The sequence below is a fragment of the Tursiops truncatus genome, chromosome 21 (genome assembly GCF_011762595.2).
Source record: "Tursiops truncatus isolate mTurTru1 chromosome 21, mTurTru1.mat.Y, whole genome shotgun sequence".
Lineage (NCBI taxonomy): Eukaryota > Metazoa > Chordata > Mammalia > Artiodactyla > Delphinidae > Tursiops > Tursiops truncatus.
In genome coordinates this window covers 25,410,404-25,432,674 of record NC_047054.1, presented here as the reverse complement: position 1 = coordinate 25,432,674, position 22,271 = coordinate 25,410,404, and the positions used below count along the sequence as shown (strand labels likewise).

The 22,271-nt window shown below is 44.6% G+C and overlaps 1 pseudogene; it reads right to left on the bottom strand.

Moving 5' to 3' along the window:
• Positions 1-2,630: 2,630 nt before the first annotated feature.
• Positions 2,631-14,518, bottom strand: LOC101331940 (calpain small subunit 1 pseudogene; annotated as a pseudogene).
• Between the last annotated feature and the right edge of the window lie 7,753 nt (positions 14,519-22,271).

The following is a 22,271-nucleotide window of genomic DNA, read 5'->3' as shown; positions in this document are numbered from 1 at the left end:
GGACATTAGAGGGGAAAAGGAAAAACAGTATATATATATATATATATATATATATATATATATATATTTTTTTTTTTTTTTTTTTTTTTTTTTTTTTTCTGGCCATGCCATGTGGTTTGTGGGACCTTAGTTCCCCGACCAGGGATCAAACCCATGCCCCCTGCAGTGGAAACAGGTGGAGTCCTAACTACTGGGCTGCCAGGGAAGTCCCTATACATGTACCTTTTTAACTGAAGGGAAAGGAAAACATTTCTAAGGGCTTTCTATCTCCAGAATACTTCCCGTTCAAACACATTGGCCAGAATTGGGTCACATGCCCGTGCACTAGCCCAAAGGGAGGCTGGAATGCAAATTTCAGATGTTTTCACTCTTCCTGGTAGGAGGCAGTTTCTGTAAGTAATGAAGGAAATGGTTGGAAATAAATATTGTGGAGGCAACTGAGTGTCATCCCTAACCATCACATCTGGGATAAGCCTCTTCTTTTTTTTTAAGCCTTTTCTTTTCAATGACTCCGACTCACTGATGGATTCTTGCCTGGTGGGCCAGTCTGAAGGAGTGGGGAATGCCTCACAGTTTTAGGTGTTGTTCTTTTGAAGGCCTTTATGCATTAAACCCTGACCCCAAACAAAGACACATTTATGTTGGTCCCAACGTAGCACTTTAAATGTGTTCTCCTTTAGCCAGAATGATTAGAACTTCAAATTTCACAGTCACTTTCCTTTTTGCCCAGAAAAATATTTTTTTAAACTTGAAGAATACTTTTTCTTTTACCCATTATTCACTTCAATTTTTCATGCCAAGCTTATGGCACAATATCCCGCTGAGTATACGCACAACAGTCTTCGAAATGGCAGAATCCTCATTTCAGAGGGGACTTTCTTTCAGCTGGATTTCATCCAAATGTACTTTCATTCTTAAGTATGCTATTAGAAGGAAGGTAAAACAGATAATGATTTTCTTTTGATGCTCAAGATTGCCCAAGATTTTTAAAGCGCTCTGCACACTGATTTTAACCTCTCATCACTTCGATCAGGTGAAGCAGGCCAACGTGCAGTGTTTCAGTGTGGGGAATACTTAACTAGTCTCAAGACCTGCAAAAGAGGTTTGGCCCTGATTTGCACACAATGTTATATACTTTTGTTCACCATGTAAATGGGGCCTGTAACTGGGGTAAATTATTTCACAATGTTGCTAAAGCACAGATATTAAAGTGCATTTTCTCAAAGCTTACATAAAATTCCAAGTGGTGTACAAAATAAGTTTTAAATGCTACATATGGAGAAAAGAGAAGAGAAAGAAAATTAGTATTTAATGAATAGCTTTGCTATTCAAGACATGATGCTTAAATGTCTGACATCTTTACATTTATATAATCTTGAAAACAACTTTTTGAGTTATTTTACAGGCTATTGATTCATCCAAGGTTATACAATCTAATGAACATCAGAGACAGAATGAGAATTACTGCCAAAGACTATTCCTGCAAAGGAAGCGATGTGGAGTTTTTACAAACACACACTTGATAAGGTAGTTTTTTCTTAGTCTTTGCCTGTTTATTAAAATAGAATTTCTGTTTAGGGTTGAGTTGCAGAACAAGCTTTAAATCCAAAACAGCACTCTCATGATCATTAGCAGGATATCCAATCAGAGATATTTTCTTCAGAAAGATTTGTACATTTTCTCCTGCCCACTGGTAAGGATAGGCACGTCCTCTGGAACTCAATGCATTACACATTCCAAGCATAGCAAATCAATCATTAATTATTCTCAGGAAGAGTGTTCAAAGTTCTCTTCCTTCTTTGGGTGATATGATACAACATGAAAAACAAAACAAAAACCCTGGGTACTTAGTCCTTAGGTAGTACCTGATCAAATACCCCGTTTGTTACAGATCCTTCAACTTCTACACTGTTCCATCACTTCCCAAGATAAAAAGGGGGGTAGGGGCTTTCCTGGTGGCGCAGTGGTTGAGAGTCCGCCTGCAGATGCAGGGGACACGGGTTTGTGCCCCGGTCTGGGAAGATCCCACATGCCGCGGAGCGGCTGCGCCCCTGAGCCATGGCTGCCAAGCCTGCGCGTCCGGAGCCTGTGCTCCGCAACGGGAGAGGCCACAACAGTGAGAGGCCCGCGTACAGCAAAAAAAAAAAAAAAAAAAAAAAGCCGGGGGGGGAAGACTATGGATTTCTGTACTGAGGGAACTTTTCTGAGCTAACTAAGTAAATCTGAATTGTAGCACAAAATAGCAGTGTTAAAATCTTGAGCTGTATGTTAGTTCTTCAAAAAGGCTTTGAGGTATGCATGAGTTTATAGTGACTGCGAAAAGTTGTTGGGCTGGTTTTTTTTCAGAGAGAGCAGCCACTGGGGTACATTTTTGTCCTTTTGGGCCTGGCAGGCTGGGAGCAGAATACAGACAAAGGCACTGGGGCATATGGGCCTGTTATGGCCTGGAATTCGGGCTCTCCGGGTGGTAACTGAATGGGTATGCCAGGGTGTGTAGGGACTGGACTGATCCTCCCAGAACTGAGAGAAGGGCCCTTGGGATGTGGAAGCAACGCAAGTGTTGGACATGGCACTGGTGCGGGAGAGGGGTCACGCAGTGGGTGTGAGATTGGGTGTGCTGGCCTGGGGTCACCCTTCGGGCAGGGCGTGGTGAAGCTTGTTGGGCCCTGGCTGTTGGCTGAGAAGCTGGATGCCAAGGGCTGGGAGAACTGAAAGGCCCATGAAGGTATGACTGCCATCAGCCTCAGCCCTGGGAGAGACGGAAGAGTCCAAGGTGAGTCCTGCGGCGAGGCAATGAGGGGGCAGGTCTGGGGCTCCCATTCAGGAATACATGGTCAGCTGCAGCCACTCCTGGCTGTCCACCTGGATTTGTCCGGTGCCACGTCTGTCAAGAGGTTTGAAGGCACAGAAATCTGACGAGTCTGACCAGACAGCTGATGAAGCTGTCAACATCCGTGTTCCCTCCCCCATCTGAGTAGCGTCCGATGATCCTGTCGTAGAGATGCTCATTCAGGCGGAACCCTGCTGCCTCAAAGGTTCCCGGGGAGTTCACCGCTGCCCATGGTCCCTGAACGGTCAACGTCAAACTGTTTGCCACATTTTGATGTTGCTCCACAAGCACTATAATTCCTCGAAGCCCAGCTTGCTGGTCGTGTCACTACCACGGTCACCATGATGCAACAGGATTCAATGCTAAAACCGTCAGTCTTCAGACCGGGAGGTCGGGTCACGACTTGGTTGAGAATGTTCGTGAATTCTGTGGCACTGACTCTCTAGCCAGCTGGGCAAAGACTCCCCGGCACTGCCGGACCTCCTCACTCTGATTGGCCCGGATGATGGCGTAACGGGTGCGTGGGGCGGGGCTCTGGGTGTAACGCGCAGGCGCCTCACGGGCGACGCTAGTAACCCGGCCGGGAAACGCCGGCCTCGTTGCGACTGGACGTTCCGCCAGCACCCCTGCCTTTGGCCCTGCTGTCCTCTGTACCACCCTCCCCACCCCAGCCACCGTCTCCCCCTGACTCCAACCAGGGTGCCCCCTTCTTCCCCCTTCCCCCTCCCGCTCCTTCGAGAACGAGTTAACCAGGACCGTGGCTGTGACTCAAGATTACGCCTCAATCACACGCTCGCCGGTCTGCTCACCTGTGCGGCCTCCCTAGCGTTGGACTTCGGGGGAAGGCTGCTTGAGAAAACTCTAGAAAATTAAGCAACAAACTCCAGTTATCTCCAGAAAAAAGAAGAAAGGAAAACTTCAAAGGTAAAAAAAATTAAGCCAGTAAAAAATTTGCTGCCTAAAGGTTCTTTTACGAGGCCTGTGGGTTTTCATCTTTCCGTATGCCAATAACTTAGACATAGTGTTTAATTTGCTGCTTTATGGTAGAAAATTCTTTGATTCAACAATGATTTGTTCAATAATAACTTCTTCAACAACTTTGTGGTGAATACCGGACGTGGATATGGGGGCAAAATAGAACTGTAAACTGGGATAAAAGACGGAAGATGCCACTGCAAAAAACAGCCAGGTACCAAAATTCAAGAAAAAAGATAGGAATTAATTCTAAGGGATTTATTCTTCAGCGTGACCCATGAATGCCGGGTCATCCATATAATGTCCCACCCACTTATTGTACAAAGTGAACAGTGAGGCCTAAGGTCCTTGAAAATTCTCCTCACTTAAAAATAAATGCGTCTACCTTTGTTGCACATTTAACAGTGTGCAAAGAACCTGTGAGAAACGTGTTTTTGAATAGAGCTAATAATAACAAGGAGTATTAAAAAGTGTGATGTCGGTCCTTTAAAATTGTTTTAAGTCAAAGATCATCTGCTAGCATATGGATTTCAACTTTGCTACCCTAAAGAGATGGCTTCAGATTACAGTGTTTAAAAAATTTAGTTTACTCTCTGAACTCCAATTTAATATTAACTTTCGCTTAGAGAAATGTCTTTTGAAATCTAACCTGAGCTAAAGGAAAACTTCCGCTGACAATTCCTTTTGGCGGGGAACCATTCTTTGCCACTCTCAGTGTTCCCCACCTTGATCCTTCTGGTGTCTATTTCTGTTTTGTTTCTGAACTCAGAGAGGGTCAGAGTATGATCCGTTCTTCCTCTAAAACCCCAGCATCACCTAGAATTGCAGACCAGGCAGGCGTACAGCAGACCTGCCCACACATGCCATCAATGTCAGGCAGACTCAGACCAGAGAGATCCTTCTCTGATCGTGGAGAGAGATCATGAAAAGTGTGTAAAAACTAGGCTTGTACCCTGGTTCATTACAGAGTCACCTTGGCTTGCACAACTAAAAGAAGAGGTTCCCTGATGGCTCATGAAACCCGGAGGAAACCTGACCTTAAAAATGCTAAACATATGGATTACAATTGAACACCATATTGTCCCAATATTCAGAAAAGTGATGAAAGATTTTCAGTTTTAATCCCAGTGTTGGTCTCCTGAAGACACATAGAGTTTCAAATAGTGCAGGCCTCATCCCTGAATTTTTTTACATGAACTTTTAGCCAAACAGCTGGTAAACAGGTTTCCTTGAATTCATTCAAATATCTCATTATCTTTTCAAAGTTTCCCTTTGAACGTTCATTTCTCTGCTAGTCTAACTTCTTATCACTAATTTCTTCAATGGGTATAAGGATCATACTCCTTGCTCCTACAATATTATGCAGATCTATAACACTCCTAAAATGAAAACCATAGTGCTAGACTTGCTGTCATAATTGTCATAAAAAGACTAATTTAGTCTCTCTCTAATTTAAAACAAGATACTAATATATTTTAAGGATTCTAGAAAAGAGGCATTGCTATTTTCACTCATTGTTACTGACCAGTCTTCTTAGAGTTTTAAGTCTTGCATCTGTTTTCTCCATGTTTTCTTAACTGAACTATATCCTATTAAAACTGGGAAGCAGGGCTTCCCTGGTGGCACAGTGGTTGAGAGCCCGCCTGCCGATGCAGGGGACACGGGTTCGTGCCCCGGTCCGGGAAGATCCCACGTGCCGTGGAGCGGCTGGGCCCGTGAGCCATGGCCGCTGAGCCTGCGCGTCCGGAGCCTGTGCACCGCGACGGGAGGGGCCGCGGCAGTGAGAGGCCTGCGTACCGCAAAAAAAAAAAAAAAAAACAAAAAACTGGGAAGCAACCATCCTAGGTTAAGATTTCAATACATGTTTCTCTCTTTTCCTTGCCAATGTATTTCTCTGATTGTCCCTTATTTCCCATAGCATTTAATACCCATATAATGCAAAAAGATCACCATGTTACCTAATGGATTTGTACATGTACATATGGTACATATCTTGAAACAGCTTTTAATTTTATATAGCTGTGCAGTCAGCTGCTGGTTTCTACTGCTTCTAGAAACCTTGCCAGACCATCTGCAGACCTCTAATACTTCTGACCAGAGGGTAACTGGCAGGAATTAAATGTTACGACCGTATTCAGCAAAATTTCATGATTCCAATGCCCTAACTAGAAGCAATACTAACTGGCCTTCAGAAAGAGACAGAGGTTAGCAAGACCTCTACGTTAACTACAGTAATGCTTCTCTGAGTCAGCAAATATTATTGACACGAGTAGCAGAACTCAGACCCTACACAAATATCAATCATCAGCTGGTCAGAATAATAGGACTGGGTATGTGGACAATAGCAGAAAGATGTTCTAGATGCTGGGCATACCTTCTTGGAATCAGGAGGAATTATTGTGACTGGCTTTGGGAACACAGTAAATTATAGGATCAGGCTAACTAATTGCAGCTTTAAGGAGTCCCCACTAGCAGAAAATACTCACTAGACCAGGGGTCCTCAACCCCCGGGCCATGGACCAGTACTGGTGTGCAGCCTGTTAGGAGCCGGGCCGCACAGCAGGGGGCGAGTGAGCTGCTGCATCTGCCGCTCCCCATGGCTCCCCATCGCTCGCATTGCCACCTGAACCATCCCCACCCCCACCGGTCTTCCATGAGACCGGTCACTGGTGCCAAAAAGGTTGGGGACCTCTGGGCTAGACTGAAGGAAACAAGCTAGTTTAGCTGAGCTTCTGTGTAGCAGGTGACCTGAAGGTGAGGGTGTGTAGGACACCCGTGAAACCTTGTAGACCAGTTTTTTTTTTTAAATCCAGTGGTTTTCTTTCTCTCTTTTTTTAACATTTTATTTACTTATTTATTTTTTGGCTGCACGGTGTGTTAGTTGCAGCATGCGGGCTCCTCTCTAGTTGTGGTGCGCAGGTTCCAGGGCGCGTGGGCTCTGTAGTTTGCAGCAGGCGGGGTCTCTAGTTGAGGCGCTAGAAATCAGTAGTTGCAGCGCGCCGCCTTACTTGCCCCACGACATGTTGTGGGATCTTAGTTCCCTGACCAGGGATCAAACCCGAGTCCCCTGCATTGGAAGGCGGATTCTTGACCACTGGACCACCAGGGTAGTCCCTGCACACCCGTGTTGATGCAGCTAATCTGAAAATGGTTGTCCCCTTCCTCCTCAATAATCCACTCCAAAGTGACATGATTTGTGTATCATCACAGATTCATAGTTAACTCCTACAATTCTTTATTCCTGTCCTCTAACCATTTAGTTATCACGTATAATGATTACATCACTTGCTTCCTTGTATAGCGCCCCCCATAAAGGGATGTTTTGGGGGAAAGGGCGCACATACGCCATGCACACGTGCTGCTGTGTTTGTTGTTTCAGGGGGAGTCTAAAGTTGTTGCATTAGTCAGAAGGGAACTTCACACTTTTATTTTGTGGGTGGAGTGGTAGACAGAGTGAAATGTGGAGGTATGCATGACAGGAAGGAAAGGAAAATGGACAGCGAATGCGTTCCTCATTCTATGAGACTGTGAGGTAACTGATGTTGTTTGGAAAGTTCAAGTTCAAATTCCAGAGATTGGTGGTTATATGTAGAGATGTAGGTATATGGAGACACATAGCATTGGGCTAGCCTTCTTTGTTTTTGAAAATCAACTTTATTGAGATATCATTTACGTACAATGTAATGCATCCATTTAAAATGCACAACTCAGTGTGTACACATGAGGAACTACTGCCACAATCAAGATGGAGAATATTTCTATCGTTCTCCAAAATTTCTCCTTGCTTCTTTGTTGTCCCTCCCTTCTTCTACTTTGGCCCCAATCAAAACAGAGCTGCTTTTTGGTCACAGATTTTTTTAATTTTCTAGACTTTTATATAAATGGAATCATACTCTTATGTCTGGCATCGTACACGCAACATAATGATGTTGACATTTATTCATTTTGTTGTGTATTTAGCAGTTTGTTTCTTTTTATTGTTGAATAATATTCCACCATGTGCATGTATCACTTTCTGTTTATCCATAACCTGCCGGTGAACATCTGGATTGGTTTTGATTTTTGATTGTTGTGCATAAAGCTGCTATGGATGATTTCCAATTTAGGGTTATTGTGTGCAAAACTGTTATAAATACTTGTGTACAAGTCTTTGTGTGGACATATGTTTTCATTTCTTTTGTGTATATACTTGGGAGTGGAACATCTGGGTCATATGTTTCACTTTTTCAGAAATTACCAAAAGGTTTTTTTCTGAATGATTGAGCCATATAATATTCCCAGAAGGGGTGTATGAGGATTCCAGTCGCTGAGCATCCTCACCTCCATTTGGTTTTGTCCATTTTAATTATAGCCATTCTAATGGGTGCATGGTGGAATCTCACGGTAGTTTTAATTTCCATTTCCCTGGTGACTAGTGTCATTTACATCTTTTCATGCAGCTTGTATACTGTCATTAGTGAAGTGTCTGTTCAATTCTTTCACTTATTTTTTAATTGGATTGTTTGTCTTTTTATTATTGCATTGTAAGTGTTCTTTAAATAGTCTGGATACAAGTCCTTTGTTAAATATATGCTTTGCAAACATTTTTTACATTCTCTTGGTTGTCTTTTCATTTTCTTGACAATGTCTTTTAAAGACCCCAATTTTTAAAAATTAATTAATTAATTAATTAATTTATGACTGCATTAGGTCTTCATTGCTGCATGCCAGCTTTCTTTAGTTGCATCAAGTGGGGGCTACTCTTCATTGTGGTGAGCAGGCTTCTCATTGTGGTGGCTTCTCTTGTTGTGGATGACGGGCTCTAGGCACATGGGCTTCAGTAGTTGTGGCACTCGGGCTCAGTAGTTGTGGCGCATAGGCTTAGTTGCTCCACGGCACGTGGGATCTTCCCAGACCAGGGCTCGAACCTGTGTTCCCTGAATTGGCAGGCGGATTCTTAACCACTGCACCACCAGGGAAGCCCTAAAGACCCAAATTTTTATTTTGATAAAGTAACTTACTGGCATTTTCTTTTATAGCTCATGGTTTTTCTCTCCTATTTAAGAAATCTTCACAAAACCCAAGGTCACTAAAATTTCTCCATTGTTTTCTTCTAGAAATTTTATAGTACTAGGCTTCACATTTAGGTCTATGATCATTTCAAGTTAATTTTTGTGTATAGTTTGAGTTGACACTTTTTTTTTTTTTGCATATGGATATCCAGTCATTCCAGCATCATTAGACATATATGTGTGGATCTCTTTCTGGACTCTATTGTGTTTCATTGTTCCTTTTGTCTATCTTTCTGTCAATACTGCACTATCTCGATTTTTGTAGATAGCATAAGTTCTTCTTACACTATCAAGGTCCATCTTGTTCTTCTTTTTCAAAATTGTTTTGTCTATTCTAGAGCTGTCACCTTTCCAAATAAAATTTAGAATGAGCTTGTCAATTTCAGGGAGAATACTGGCTGGGATTTTGACTGGGGTTACTTTGAATCCCTCAGTCAATTTGAGTAGAATTGAAATCTTAACAGTTGAATCTTTCAACAAACCTATGAATTTTAACGTACTATGAATCGGAACCTTCCAATAAACCTATGAACATGGATTATTTCTCCATGTATGTGATTCTTCCTTAATTTCTTTGAGCAATGTTCTATAATTTTCAGTGACGAGTTCTCACATATCTTTTGTTAAATATATTCCTAAATATTGTTTGTTTTTAGGTACCCTTGCAAATCGAATTTTTATTATTTAATTTTCTGATTGTTGACTGCTGGCGTACAGAATACAATTAACTTCTGGATGCTTCACTTTGTACTCTCCCACCTTGCTAAATTTACATATTAATTCTAGTAGCTGTCATGTAGATTTCCTTGAGGTTTTCAGCACAAATACTCATGCCATCTGTAAATAGAGTCCAATTTTCTTCTTCCTTTCTTTGCTTTTGATATTTATTTTGGTTTCTTTTTTTTTTTTTCTTACTTCCATTTTATTGTTTTGTACTCAATTTTTGCCCTCGTTGCTCACTGGGGATGACCCACCGCTACGTTAAAATCCCTGATCTGGGGAAATTTAGCAGAGATCTCAAACTAAGGCAGGAATAGGGCCAGGAAAACAGCTGATGGATTAAAGAAGAAACAAAAAAGAGACACTGTGAAGAAATATAGTTAGCTAGAGGCAAGCCTGCAGTTTTAGCTTTGCTCTGCTGCTGCTGTTGCTGGTCACGTCAAGGTCTTTTTGAGCTGGTTGGAAAGAAGGAGAAAATGTGTGAGAGCTGTGAGTGGATGGGTCTTAGCTGTGGCTGGAAAACTCTGTGGACGTTAGGAACTCCTAGGATTTTCAAGTGAGGAGGCCAGTATCAGTCATAGGCCAACATGCTAATCAGATCCCAGTTCCCCCTCCCGTGCACATCCACCCACTGAGTCTCCGCCTCAGTTTCTGGATCCTTCCCAGAGACCTTTCCTTCTTCCCCCAGCAAAAGCTCTCAGGAAATATCTGAGCCCCTTTCTGTGATTAAATTCTGCCCCATCCCCACACCTCACCCGCTGTTACGTTTTAACAAGGTGTATCCGAAGATGTTTTAAGTCCCAAACAATGACAGCACAAACACAACAGCAAAACATGTAAAGGAAGAAAATAGCATTTATTGAACATCTACGAACCCTATGATGCCCCACGGTTATTATTTAATTATAATAAGGTCTAAAATAGGATTTGTGTCCTCATTATAAAGGACTGGGGTTTAAGAGGTTCAGCCTTTTGTTCAAGGTCATATAAAAATTGGAGAATAAATTTGAACCTCAATCTGAGTTTAAGTATAGGCGTTTTCCACTGCACTCATCTGACCCTTCCATATTACTGAACACTTTGTGTAATATATTTGCTGACTTATCACTGACTCTACTATACTAGATTGTACATTTCTTGTCTGCAGGAGTGCACTCACCATTATACACCCAACCTCCAGCACAGGGCACGGCAAATAGTAGTTATACAGTGCCAGCTTGTTGAATTGATTTAAATACCAAGAGAACAATGTGTCTACTTGCTTTATTTATTCATTCATTAAACAAATACTTTTTTGTGGTTAGACACATAGATCTAGAGTGGAAGTCACATAAGCAAATAAGCAATTAATTCTACACAGTGTTAACAAGCAATGATACAGGACGAATAAAATATTGAGGAAACACAGAAAAGAGATACCCAGCATGGCCTAGGGATGTCAGCAAAGTCTCCCTGAAGGAGGAGGGATATTTTGACGTTTGATATCGAGAATGATGCGTTGTGAAAGAAGGAAGATAATCCAGACAGAGAAGGCAGTCATGTGCAAGGTTGGGAGTGAGAGAGAGTGTGACACAGTCAAGAAAATGTAAATAGCTCAGTGTGGTTGGGACATAGAAGGTGAGACATGGAATGATGAGAGATGAGGGCAGACAATGAAACAGGTGTCAACTATGAGAAGATTATCATGTTCTGTTAAGGCTTTATCCCAAGGGAGCCACCGAAGGGATATAGTCGGCAGATGGCAGAATCTGATTTCTTATTTAGAAAGACCATCCTGGCTGACTTCTTTGTGGAAAATGATGGGGGTGGGGCAGGACACCATTTGGTAAAGAATCGCTGAATTCTAGATGAAGGATGATTGTGGTCGAAACAAAGATAAAGAGTATGGGATTGGGGAAAGTGGGTAGATTTGAGAGATAACGAAAGTAAAATGAATAGGATTTGGAGACTGAGTAATTTGGGAGTAATGGAGAAAGGATTGATGAGGATGTCTTAGGTTTGGGGTTTGGGGAAATGGTGGACAGCCAGGCCATTTATGAGCTCTTGAACCCAGGTGAAGTATTCGTGTGAAGAAGAATACCTCCAATAAATATCATCCCAGATGGTGTACCGGAACCTTAAAATCATCATAATTGTTTCAGTAAATTATTAGCCTCCCCCTCTCCAGCTAACTCGCCACATCTCTCTGTAACACCATCATTTTCCTAGTCAATTAGGCTGCAAACCTCTTGAGCACCGTTGTTTCCTCCTCTCCTCAGCCATCCCTACACTTTCAATTAGTCGCCGAGGCCTGTTTGTCATCCTCGCCAATGTCTCTTGAGTCTGCCCTGTCCTTCCCTTCCCACTGTCATAACTGCAGTCTGAGCCCTTATCACTTCATGCCGGAACTACCTCTTAGCTTGAGTAGTTTCCTAACCCGTCTTCATACTTCCAGTTGCTCCCCAGTGCAGTCCATCTGGGACCCCATGGCCAGAATGATTTTCTTTGTACGCTGCTTCCATCACCTCTCCCAGCTCAGACTGAAGGAGAGCTTGCCTTGAGCTCGGACTAGAGGAGAGTGGCTCCAGCAGACTGCAGGCTAGGAAGAGAAAGGAGGCCCCTGTTCACTTCCTAGTCCCTCCTGCTTCACTGCAGTTGTAGTAGTGGCGTCATCATCTGCTGCAGAAGCACCTGCGCCTTCTCCCATGGCTCCAACGCTTCAGGCTCCGGGAGTGCCACTCCCTCTGTGTGTTCTCTCAGACTCCAGGGTGGTGACAGATCACTGCTGTCGCTCCTCCCAGCATGTCAGCATCCCTCGTGGTTCCCTTCACCCTGCTTCTTCATTCAGCTTCCTTTGCTTGAACTCTCGTTAATGTGCCACCTGTCTGCCTCATGGACGCTAATTGATGCAAGGCTGGCTGGAAGAGCACCCAGACTAGTCTTTGCCTTCATAGGGGTGCATTGATCTCTCCCATGGCACCAAGCCTGGGGACGGGCCACTAGAAAATCGCTTGTTATCCTAAATGAAGAAAGATTATTCATAAGCTAGACTCAGTTCTTTGTGTGAATACAGGGTTCCTGTTGACAAACCAGACTGCCACACCTGACCCCTGTTAGCACGGGGCTATTATTGATTATTGCCCAGTGGGCTTGACCCTATACCCCATGGGGTTCCCAACTGATAGTGAAAGATCAAGATGACATAATCTTATTTATTGACGGGTGCCCAATGGATAGACTCAACGGCCTGTCTAAAACCCAGTGGAATATCTCTGCCATCTTCCAGCTCTAAATTCTAAATTCTGGGACTGATACCATTCTTTATGAAGCCAGCATGTTTGTCACTGTCCTAGAGGATGACTCTGGCAGGAGTTATTCCAAGAGGGCTGATGCTTCAACACCGCTACCTTCAGGGTGATTTGGAGGTGACTTGTTCACAGTGCTCTTTCTGTTTAACAAGGGCAATGTTCATTCTCAGAAGTGGAAGAGCCACTAATCGTCTGCTATCATCAAAGAGAAACTCTTACCAGATGCCTTAGCAGAATTTGCTGCTTTGCTGCTTTCTGGAGGCCTCAGAGATTCTTGTTTTAATTATCCTTTCTCCACACATCATGTTTTTGAAATTCCCAACATATTTCCAAGTTATTTTAGCTGGGTATCTTCCCAGCTGATCTTAAAATCAGAGTTCCTACTCTTGGCTTCTTGATGATGCTTACCAGTGGGAAAAAAAAGGGGTGAAAGGATCTCAAGATCTTTTCCCTCAGGATGTAGTGTAACTATCTCTCGGGGAAGGAGTTTTTTCATTTCAGTGTGAAGTGCAGGGTGCAGAAGGGCCAACACATGCAAATTTGAAGCAAACGTTTCCAGAGCATCAGTCCTTCACACATGCGTAAAACAGATCATCCAATGGGAGCAGTACATAAATCACTCAGAAGAGAGTGCCAAAAATTTCCACCGCGTGCCTTCCAGAATTTAAAACCCAAACATGTTAGAGTTCCAAGCCCTTACCTAAAAAATCCTGAAGGGAAAATGAACTGTGAATAACTATGGAGAAAGTAGAAACAATTCATCCACCTGATGGGACCACCTGCTAATCAAAGTTCCCACAGTGTTTCGTATCCAGCTATGAATCAAAACTCTGGAGCTAAGTTTATGGCTTAAAAAGCCAAAGACTCCTGTCATCATCATCACTGTTATTTACCAGTGACTGAGCCAGAATCTGCATGAGTCTCGATGTTTCTTAAAGGATGTTGGTCCATTCGTAAAGGATGTGTCTGATTTGGGGGAGGAGTGTGGCCTGGTTCCAGATGCTGAGGTTAATGGGCAGTGTGGTAAATCACAGTCACAGAAAAGAAAGGCCTTGGAGTGGGTGGACGAGTGTTTTAGTTTCTTAACCCACTGCACACCCACGGAAGAGAGAACTTGACATGTGTTAGAAATGTCTAAGAAGAGGTACTTCCACACATTGTTTTAGGAAAGTGTTCTTGTACTAGACACAGTGCTTAGTGCAGAATGTTTCTAAAAAGGATTTATCGAGGTAGATGGGAAATAATTCTTATAGCAAAATGTCTTCCATCTTACATGCAGAAAGTAAGTGGGGCCGAACATGAGGAGCCCCCCAAAAATTGGAAAAAGAGAATGGGTTCAGCTATCAAACCAATGCCCTGAAATAGTCTGGCACACAGTCTGGCACTGAGCTACAAGACTTGGTTCAATGTATTTATGTATCAGTTTGCCATGGCTGCTGTAATGAAACACCCCAACTGGGTGACTTAAAACAACAGACATGTATTGCCTCACAGTACGAGAAGGCAGAAGTCTGAAGTCAGGATGGCAGCAGGGCCATGCTGTCTCTGAAATGTAGAGGGGCCTCCTTCCTTGGCTCTTCCTAGCTTCTGGTGTTTACCTGCAATTGCTTGGTTTCTTGGTTTGCATCACCCCAGTTCCGTGTCCGTTGTTGCATGGTGTTCTCTGTGTGTCTCTTTCTTCACATGGCTGCCTTCTTATGAGGACACCAATCATATTGGATCAGGGGCCCACCCTACTTCAGTATGACCTGACCCTAACTATTACATCTGCAACAATGGACAAGTCACATTTTGAGGTACTGGCAGTTGGGACGTCAACATCTTTTTTTGGAGGGGGAGGACACGAGTCAACATGCAACAACTTTATTGAAATATGGCAGGAATAAGATTTACAAATTAGGAGCTTTCTTCTCTGTTTCTGTTCTCCTTTTTTCTTGCCTTCCTTCCTTCCTTCCTGCCTGCCTGCCTGCCTGCCTGCCTTCCTTCCTTCCTTCCTTCCTCTTTCCTTCCTTTCTTTCTCTCTCTCTTTCTCCCCCCCTTCTCTTTCTTTCTTTTCTTGTTTCCCTAGCCATAGCATCTTGGTGAGGAGTGAAGAACAGAACTAGGAGACACTAAGTTGGTGTACATAAGAAAAGGCATGGTGATACCTAGAGAAATACAACTCGAAATGAGAAAGGTGGTCTGCCTGTGTGATGAAGACATCTCATATACAGCATAATGGAATTTTGAAAAAGGAGAAAGAAGATTTAGCAGTGTAACATGCGTGAGGGAGCTAACGATGATTTTCAGAAGTTGGCTGTGTTGCCAGGAGTAGCCATCCTTTACCACCATTGAGAGCACCGAGTCCATAGCTATGTTTCACGTCATGGCTTTGGAGTCACTTCTGTGTTCCGTTCAGCTGTGTCACTGTGATGAGCTGGCTCTGTGGAGGGAGGAAACAGGACCAGTTTTGTTCATGCTACATGAAGCCTGAGGGTTAGCCTGCTACATAAATCTGATGGGGATTCTTTAGCAATGGAGGCACAATAACAAAAGACAGAGAGAAGAAAAGTGTGGCAGGGTCCATTCAAACACAGCCCAAAGGACAAAGAAGCTTGTCTGGTGGATTCTAATATTATGGTTCCTCTGTAATAGACAACTCTGTCTTATACTTTCTCAGCTGAGAATTAGTCCTTCATATCACCCAAGGAAGCCCACCTGTTCTGTTCCTATGCTCATTAAACAAACTTCCCACTTTAGTTTATACTACTTCAAGGAGAGAATGTGTTAATTGTATTAACAAAAATATTCACATCCAGAGTTCGGCAGACTTTTTTGTAAAGGGCAAGATTGCAGATATTTTCAGCTTTGCAGGCCACAGCAGCTCTGTGGCCATAACGCAGCTCTGCCGCACCTGGGGGGAAAGCAGCCCCAGACGATACGTAAGCCTAGGGCCTGGATGTGCTCCAGCGCAACTTACTTTACAAAAACAGGTGTCAGGCGGAGCTGGCCCACAAGCCATTGTTTGCTGACCCTGTTTTAGACCATAGGGCAATATATATATATATTTTTGCCTTTTTAGTAAAAATTTGAATTTCGCTTTTATGTGTAACTCTCAGTTTGGTTAATGAGCACTGCCTTTGAGAAACAGTTCCACCTTCTATGTGCTGACAAATTCAAGATTCTGAGTGTGTAAGACCTAGGGTCAGATCTTCCAGCACGGTTAATTCACACGCTTGTTGTTACCTCATAAAGCGTCATGGCAACAGTGTGCTGATTTCTCCTCCCAGATGGATAGGATCTCATGATACAATTTTATTTATTTTATTTTTTTCTTTTGGCCACAACACGCAGCATGTGGGATCTTAGTTCCGTGACCAGGGATCGAACCTGTGCCCCCCTGCAGTGGAAGTGCGGAGTCTTAACCACTGGACCACCTGGGAAGTCCCTCTCATGATACAATTTTATATCAGCGGTTTTCTCTTTTTGTTTTTCCTTCACTCAGTGGGGCCTCAAAGGTCAATGAGACTAGTTTTGTAAAGGAGAGTGTGGGTCTTAGAAATGTGAACTGACTTAGAAATGAAAACTGGAAGCGAGGCTGAGTATCCAGGATTCCCAACCTTAGGTTTGGTTTCCCAGCCTTTGAACTTGGCTGCGAAAAATTATCACAAGAGCTGGAGACCCGGGACTTAAGTCACCACACAGCAGTTATATACTGTTGATGATGGGGATGGTGCGTAAGCCACTGGCTTGGTACAAAGAAGCCAAGATTACTCACGAGCTCTCAGGATGCCATATAGTTCGTGTGATCTCTTTTAAAAATTTGAAATGCCATTAAACATTTATTATCCATGTATTTATCTAAGCCTGTCTTGAACCTGTCTATGTTTTGGCTCTACAACTAGTTCAGGTAACAAATTCCATGTGTTTACTTGTCTTCTAGACAAGAAGCCCTTCTTGTTGATTTAAAGCTGCTTTTTATTAAAACTGATGGTGATGTCATCAAAAGATGCCCAAGGTGGATTATCCCAGAGAGCTCTTAAAGGGAACACATTCCAAGGGTGTCCTTTGCAAAAAGGGTCTTTGGGTATCTTACATACCACATCACCCCAAAGTAGCAAAGTTATACAGTGGTTTCCCAACATTTTCAGCCACCAAAACTTGCTAAAAAATCACGTGGGATCTTAGATAAAATTGCTAACAAATGCACTGGTCTACTTGTAGGCCATTTTCCGCAGAGAATTCAACGTCATGTCACACACTATCATTTTTTTCTTTTAATTTGGCTGCCCCCCACTGGAACATCAGCTCCACGGAGTCAGAGCATTTGTCTGTTTATCCACAGTCACTCAAATAGTCACTGATGCATAGAAGGCATTCAGTAAATGTTGTTAAATAAATGAAGCAGCGTGTGAGGTCCTGAAGCCACACCTGAGCCTGAGGCTTCCTCCTTGAAGCCACACCTGAGCCTGAGGCTTCCTCCGTGATTCCCTTTCTCTCATCGGGTACCAAACTTGGGCGTCCTCCGTGAAGCCCTTCCTGGGGTGTGAGGTGGATTTCGATTGGCATAGAACCTTGCAGTAAAGCACACACACACTTTATCTTATTGGGGCCTCTCAGTCACCCTAATATGGTGCATATTGTTACCACTCCCAATTTGTAGTTGAGAAAATAGACTCGGAGACCATAATGGACTCGGTCACAGTCACATTGATGGGAAATGTTAAAGCCGTAGAACTGAGACAGCTCCAGATGCACTACACCAGGATTTCAAACTACTTTGCAACTCACAGGAAGGAATTTTTAAGTATAACCCAGAAAATACACACACACACACGCACACGCGCGCACACACATACAGTTAAAGCAAAGGTTCTACAAAAGAATGCCTTTACTAATGTAATATATGCTGATATTTTTATTCTATTCAATTAAAAAAATTCTAATTGCAACCACAGACTGAAGAACAGTGTTGTCTGGCATCCATATTTTCTTGCATAATTTCCCCTCTCATATCATCTTTTCCCTCCATTTTGAACATGAAGGGATAATTGCTTTCTTCTCCTGCCGGGCTTCCCAGTCTCTACCTGAAGTCAGCATGTCTGGGAGCGGGAGTCCCCCCGAGCTGGAGTCCGGGGACGCGGAACAGCCAGGACACTGCCTGAAAGGCAGTGGAAAGCTTCTCCGGGGGCACAGGCGGAGAGAGAATCAAATCCGAAAGCCTGGACATCTGGGGCAGGAAACAGTTAAGAGACCACTAGGTGTTTTGAGCTGACAAGACCACCACAATGTTCCTGCAAAGATTAGGCAGAGAGCAGATGTGCAGTAACTCGAGTTCTTCAGAGTAAGATAGTGATGACATAAATTAACCTTGTCCAGGGCCTGACAAAGGGACCACGCGCTTTTGGAAGTCTTCAGAGGGAAGCCATTTTTTATGGGCCCTTCAAGGTTATATACCTTTATCCAACAGAACGAGTTTAATTAGAGCCGCTTGTTTACAGGGAAGGGAAGCGAGCCCAGTAGGGGCTGTCAGGGTGACTGGACAGAAAATAAACGAATGAGCCTGCGAAACGGCCGAGGTCTCCTTGAGTTCTCGTCAGCTGATCGGTTTTCCTTCACCCCTCGAGATGACTTTTGTCTGTTTTCCCGAAACTGGAGAAACAAAGAGGTGAAGGCGTTCCAGACTCCCGATCCTCCGGTTCGGGAGGATTGTGTCACCATCTCCTTCGCAGCTGCCTTTTCTGAGGGATGGTGAGGCGATGCCACACCCAGCTGCTGGAGGACGGGCCTCCGGGACCACTCACCCGCGCACAAGGAGACGCCCCTTAGGATGTGGCCGAGCCTTATCAGTGGGTATTCAACCTGAGGCTTTGAGGAGGGCCTGGCGCTTCAGCTCCCCAAAGATAAATCCTCTACTCAGGGGAGGCCCAGCTGGGGTGGGCTTTGGGCCAGAGATGGCTCTGCTAGAGCTGTGTCCCAGAAGGAGATATGGGATTTGGCTCACCACTGATAAGAGCCTGGGATTCGGAGGCCTGCTAGGAAGTCCTGATCGGATTCCTGTGAGAACCTGAGAAAGGGCAGGAGCTGCGCCTGGTGGGCGGCAGAGGGGTTGCTAGAGTCTGGACCAGGTTTCCCTGAACATCCACAGAGTGCCGGGCCCCTGGGGAAGGAACAAGAGGATAGAGTGAGGTTGGGAGTGGGAATAAAGGGGGACAGGAGGGTGCTCCGGCTGAGGGCCCCAGGCTTCTCTGAGCCCCTGGCTGGACAGGCTGGGCTCCGAGGCTGGGAACTGGTTGGGGCAGACGCGGGTCCAGAGCTGTGCTTACCATGCTGCGGGCAGCTGACTGCCACCGCCCCCTTCCAACCGGCCTTCCAGCCCTTCAGGAAGAGATGCAGATTTGCCCAGGCCAGCCCAGGGCTCCCCATAAACTGGTGGATCCCAAACAGAGAACAGCAGAGGCTGTCTCCTCTCAGGTGGGAGAACTGTTTCTTCTTTTCGTTCCCAGGGCCAAGTTTATTCATGGGTGTGGGAGCCTGTGTGGTTGTGGAATCTAAGGACCGTTGAAACAAGTCCCCACCCTAAAACATCCCTTCCAGACTGCCTGAAATGCTACCTATAATTTGAGTTAAATGATGCTATTAAAAAAAAAAAAAATCAGGGCTTCCCTGGTGGTGCAGTGGTTGGGAGTACGCCTGCCGATGCAGGGGACGCGGGTTTGTGCCCCAGTCCGGGAAGATCCCACATGCCGCGGAGCGGCTGGGCCCATGAGCCATGGCCACTGAGCCTGCGCGTCCGGAGCCTGTGCTCCGCAACGGGAGAGGCCACAGCAGTGAGAGGCCCGCGTACTGCAAAAAAACAAAAAACAAAAAACAAATAGGCCTCAGGGAGATTGAGAGAATTGTAATCATTCCATCTTCCTACTCACTTTGCTCATCTTCCTCTTAACGTTGGGCTGAGGTCTTCATGGTGGAAGGGATGGAGGACTTTCTGGGGGAGGGACACAGTTTTGAGTCAGAGGCATTGCTGGGAAAGGCAGTCCAGGGGAAAGTCCGCTGTGGGGTCTTTGGTGAGTGTGTGTGTTTGCAGGGGGAGGGTGGTCAAGAAGCAGATTTTAGAAAGGAAAGGATCTGGGAGAATCCAGTGAAAGGGGTGAGGATGCGCCGACAGGGCCGTACTGTGCTGACTCAGAAACTGTCCCTAAGGCTTGCCTGGCCCTGCTGTTCCTTCAGCTCCTTGGTCCTGGGGGGCTTGAGTTCCTTCTGTGTGAGATGCTCTTGCCCAGGGCAGGAGCGGAGACCTTTCTGACCTCCAGTCTGAGTCGAGCTGAGACGCTTACCAGCAATTCTGAGCAGACTTTACAATGAGCCCTTCTGTGTAGGGACCACTTCTGAGTCCTGTCTGCGTCATCCCCACCCAGCTTAGGAACATTGAAGACACATAGTAATGTTTGCCCGAAGATTGATCCACCCAATGGATGGGGTGTGTGCATTTCACACCCGTGTGTGGGCCAGGGCCTCGCTTCTTGCTGTCCCTTCCTCGTGCAGTGCTTCCTGCTCTCCTTCCCATACCGTCAGTAGGCGCCCGCCTTGTCACCCCTCAAGACGCAACTCAAATGCCATGTCCTCTTTGTAGCCTTTTCTTTCTGTCTTCCTGTGATTGCGCTTGTGTAAACACCTTGTAATACATGCCACAGTGGATTATCATTGCTGACCTCTTTCTTAATCTTACCCACTTGACGTTGACCTTCTTGAGGTCATTTGTACTATATTTCCAGCTCATAGCACAGTACTTGGCACCTAGCAGGCTCTTAGTAACCTTCCAGTGAATTGATTGGACCTTGTATAAAATTACTTCCAAGGGGCCTCACCAACATTCCCAGAGGTTTTTTAGCCTATGTAGGGCCAGATAAGTACTCAGCAGCAGAGAAAAACCACACCTGGCGTGGAATACGAGGAGGTCTGTCTGCTCGTTTCAGTTTGCCACGAAGAGCCAGTTCCCGCTCCTCATTGAGTCAAGTTCCTCTAAGTTCTCGTCTAAACACTTTCTGAACTTGGCCTCTGAAATGGCAGGTGAGTAATTTGGCATATGAAGAGCTGACATGCATTTCTGGGACTGCTGAGTAGTGAAGGGTTTTCAAAAAATAAAAGAGTCTGTACAAGGATTGCAACTAGAATCCATGAAATAAGAGCCCATCTGGTTGTCCGTGATGAAGCTGTGCAGCTGGGCGGCAGATGTGTTTGCCTTTCGAGTGGCACAGAAAAGATGGACAGAGGACTGAACACGTGGGGCAATTTGATTTGTCTGATTTTCTACCTTTGGATAGATCCAGACCCTCATTGCTGAACCGCTCAAAAGGGGTCACTTCTTCCCAAGAGCTGAGGCAGTTGGTGTGACAGTTTCTGCGAAAGTGAAAGACCCATCCATGTTAAACGTAGGGTCAGAGGGTGGGTCCTGGTTTACATAGACGTGTAAGTGCAGAGTGTGGAGTGTGGAGTCCTTTGCTGTGGTCACTCTTCATCCTTGGTTTAGGGGGGAGCTACCAGTGTTTCTTTTCCATAAGACTTGAGGCCTGCCTTCCTTCCTTCCTTTCTTTCTTTCTATTCTTTCTTTCTGTCCCTCTCTTCCTTTCTTTCTTTTTCTTCTGTCTTTTCTTCTTTCTTTTCTTTCTTTCCCTCTCTCTTCCTTTCTTTTTCTTCCTTTTTTCTTTTTCTCTCTCCTTCTCCTCCCTTCTTCCTCCCTTCCCTCCCTCCCTTCTTTCCCTTCCTCCCTCCTTCTCTCCCCATCCTTCTTTCTTTCATTCACTTTTATTATAACATTTAAAAATATGCGTAAATTAGTGAAGATACTGTAACAAAACCCCCATGTTCCTGTCACCCAGATTCAGTAACTATCAGCATTTTGTTCACTTCCTCCTGTGACCTTCAGATCACAGACCTGAGGATGTCTGAGTCCCTTCCAGCTCTAATAAGATAGGAGTTTTTCTTCATTTCACAAATTCCTGCACTAACTGTTTTTTCTCCACTATATACAGTATATAAGGCGGTACGTGTATATTCAAACTGCAGTGGCAGATCTAAAGTGCGAGTTGTATGTATGTGAAGGTGCTTTTGACCCTCCAGTTTTTATCAATGCCCTAAGGCCACCCAAATAAAGATATAATTTACAGTAAAAGGAATGTGCTTTCTGTGTGAATGCAGCGCCCAGACGAGCTCCTAGCTGCTGCTTCCAGCAGGATGGTTGTTCCTAAGTCACTTCCCTATAGAAATTCTGGTGTTGCCACCAGTAGTGGGTGATATCAGAGTCCAGCTTCTAGAAGGCAGACATCACAGTCACTTACTTCAGCTTCAAGAGCTCATCTCTTTCCTTCATTTTTCATCCTCAGATGTCTCTTTAATTGCCTTGGTTTGCAAAGAGGGCTACTCAATCTG